At 30.8% G+C, this 3,772-nt stretch overlaps 1 non-coding gene across 1 annotated transcript; it reads left to right on the forward strand.

Moving 5' to 3' along the window:
• The first annotated feature begins 3,317 nt into the window (after positions 1-3,317).
• TRNAP-UGG (transfer RNA proline (anticodon UGG)) lies at positions 3,318-3,389 on the forward strand. Its single transcript has one exon. It is a non-coding gene; the product is annotated as a tRNA-Pro (tRNA).
• Positions 3,390-3,772: the final 383 nt, after the last annotated feature.

A 3,772-nucleotide genomic window follows, 5' to 3' on the forward strand; every position in this document is an offset into this window, starting at 1 on the left:
GAGGGGGGTTCCACAACATAGGCATTGTTGCTGATTTTATAAACCTGTTCTGCCAAGGCATGTCTTGGAGGGTTGGTGTAAACAACTTCAAATGGTTTCTTGCAAGTCATTAAATGTGTAACACCCCACCCTCCATTGACAGACAATATTGTCCGCTTTTGGCTTCTCAAAACTAGACTTCCAAGGAGGTCACTCATCTAAGTACTACTCGGGCATAAGCTCGCTTAACTGTGAAGTTTTTATGAGATCATGACTATCGTAACTTTAAAACATGTTAATGTCATGAAGGGTGTAAGTATACATAAGCACATCTCCATCTCCATACCCAAAAGATATGGGACGCCACAATTTTGTAACAACCCAGAGAAAAACGCTAGCCACATCTGTGCTATCACCCCAAAATGACTAGTGAATTTGAAACTTTCCTAAAATTCATTATAAAGCCTAATTCCACCTAATAACTAGGCAATGAAAGACTTAGCATACATGATTATATTTATAAACCACTTACTCTATGTGGGCTACTTCTCATCTTTCCAATATGGGATCATGGTAGTACAAAATGGCCCTTGTGAGCCCATTTAACTCAAAAGACCCGCATACATTAGTATGTTTTAACTCAAGCATACTATTGGCCTTGTACCCTTTTTTTTTTTTTTTTCCTGAAAATGTCATTTTGGTCATATTACCAAGGATTTTCATACTGGGGCCTCATCAAGATCCAATGGGCCTTGTGAGCCCATCCTTGACCAATCTTTGGATCCTACTTAGATTAATATGTTTAAGACATACATGCCATACATATGCTTTGTTAGTAGAAGAAAACTACACCTTTAATGATAAAGAACTAGAAACTAGGTTCTAAAATGGAGTTCTTTGCAATGCATGAATTATAAACAATATTTAGACTAATCATAATAAAATTAGAATAGATAAACACTTTTTCATTCCTTTATTACTTTGGTATATTTCAGCAATATAAACCAAAAGAACTACAAAAAAACCAATTTTCTATAAATAATGTATACATAGTTTGATGAAATTGAAATGACTCAAAATGCAAAAAACTATCTTCCAAAGAGAAAACTGGAATATTCATTCCATCTTCCCTTTTTCTTAATTTTTCTAGTTTCCTAAAATTCCTGCAATAACATTGCAAACATGATAAGTGTACCTGAATTCACACACCAGGAACTAGTGAGATTCAATCACTAAAACATGTTTTACTAAAAAGAACCTACCTTGGCGTTTGGAAGCCAAATATCTGGGGTAGTTTTTTAACTTTTGTTGTCTTGTTTCCCATTTTATTTACGCTTGTGGCAACTTGCCATCATGTTTAGAAGAAGCATGTTGGGTCATATGCATTACCAGCCCTTGTCAATGATGCCACCTGCTTCAACATTCACTAATTCAGACAAAATGTATGCCTTATTGTTTAAGGAAACACTAAGGGCTCGTGTAGTTTGTGAAATAGAATCCTGGAATGAAATGACTATTTCTATATAATTGTCATTCTTTTGTTTGGTAAGGGTCTATTCTTAGGAATAATTATTCTCGTGACTGTGGGAATCACTAATCTTTTCTACACAAAAATAGATATTTCTGAAGGAAGGGACAACTATTTTCAAAAAAAAAAAAAAAAATCAAAAGTTTCTTTTAGCCCTTAAATTTGTTTTTTTATTAACAAAAATAAAAAGAAAAGAAAGGGAATGCCTTGAATTGCAGGGGAGTGGCCGGCCACCCACTGCAATTCTAGGTTTTTTTTTATTATTTTTTTTAATTTGAGTTTTGCATCTCTCGCAACAGGTGTTCGATAGCATAAAAAAACCGCTATTCTTGAGCGTCAACAGTTGCCCAAAGGGTTTGCACTCCACAATCTTCATTGCGAGAGTAGTGGCTTGTGTGTCATCATCTTCCATCAGAGCAAGCTAACGAAGGCTTTGATACCAATTGATTTAACGAAAGCGATAAATTGAAAAGAAGAGTTGTGTCCTCAATTCACAATCAAGCTAAAGATAGGAAATTGGAATAAATTCAGGAAATTATAATGTTGAAATTAAAGCAATATCAGTGAGAAAAATCAAAGAGAATCACATTGGTTGATTTTCTAAAGCAAAAAGAATTTTCTAAATCGGCTAGCAGCAAAGTAGGCGCTCGCTTGAGCACTCAATGTTGGAAATAATTTTGATGGTGCAAAATATTCTTGTTGATACTAGACAATATTAATCCGGAATAAAATAATAAAATAAATAAAATGTAATAAAATAAAAGGTAAAGTCCACATACCCTCCTCAAACTACCACCTAATTGACAATGTCCCCTCCAAGACTAGCAATAAGACAAAAATGTCCCTATAAATTTCTCAATAAGACAAAAATGCCCCTATAAATTCAAAAAAAAAATTTTTGATTTTTTTAAAAAACGAAAATTTTAATTTAAAAATAATGTTTTTTAAAAAAATTTTAAACAAAAATTTTTATTTTATTTTTTTTAAAACGGAAATTTTTATTTTAAAAAAAAAAAAACTATTTTTTTTTATTTAGTTTTTAAAAAAAAAAATTTCATTTTATTAAACGAAAATTTCATTTTTTTAAACGTAAATTTTTATTTAAATAAAATTATAAAACAAAAATAAAAATAAAAAAACGAAAATTTTCAATTTTTATAAAAAAAAAAAAAAAAGAATCGAAATTTTTTTAATTTTTTTCTTATAAAATTGATTTAAAAAAAAAAATTGGCCAACGTTTGGATTTTTTTTTGTTAGTTTTAGGTTTTTTCTAGAAGTTTTAATTTTTTTTTTTTAAAAAAAAAATTACAAGGGTAATTTCGTCATTAGGAGAAACATTGACAATTTTTGGTAGCTTGAGGAGGAACATTGTCACAATTGAAAGTTTGAAAAGAACATTATCAATTGAGGGGATTATGTTGACTTTTCCCTAAAATAAAATTAGAGTAAAAAAAAATTTTACAATGCTATAAAATCACGTAAACACGTTATCCTTAAAAGTTAATTAGTACCTCTTAAAATATATAACTCTGGGCGATCTTCGGGAGTTGTGTCTTTTACTTTATATAAGTGCTTCATCTTCTGTCAACTGCGTACCGGAGTCAAAAGAGACAGCCAGCCTTTTCAATCCTTTTTTTTTTTTTTATGTCAAAAATGTGAAACAATTTATTCACTTTTTCTATTGTCAACGTTTAGGTTGTCTTTTTATTTTATTTTATGTTTTTTCTCTCTCTTCTGACTTTGACCAAAACCACTGCCGAAAGAGATCTCTATCGAGCCATGAAATCTGTTGAGCATTTAGAAGCCATGTGGGCATTTGGTCTAGTGGTATGATTCTCGCTTTGGGTGCGAGAGGTCCCGAGTTCGATTCTCGGAATGCCCCTTTCTTTTTCTTGCCATTTTAATTTTGGAACTTGCCATTCTGTGTTAATTGGCTCGTAATTGATGCCAAAGATTTGTCATCTTTTTAATCTTTTTTCCCAAATATCTTCCTGGAAATCTTTATTTTAAAAACAAATCATAATTTTCCCCAATATACTCTTTTCTATGAACTAAATAATAATAACAAAAAGAAAGAAAAACATTCCAGGATTGAGGCCTTGATTAGAGAGGCTTGACATGTGATGGTTGACCAGCAGTTTTATGGTTGACTCCTATTTTCAAATGGCATATAATTTTTTTGGGAAACAAAAAAAAATACTAAATCGTTTAGAAAAAACCTAAAACTTATATATATATATATATATATATATATATAAGTTTAAA

Source organism: Corylus avellana, chromosome ca6, assembly GCF_901000735.1.
Source record: "Corylus avellana chromosome ca6, CavTom2PMs-1.0".
Lineage (NCBI taxonomy): Eukaryota > Viridiplantae > Streptophyta > Magnoliopsida > Fagales > Betulaceae > Corylus > Corylus avellana.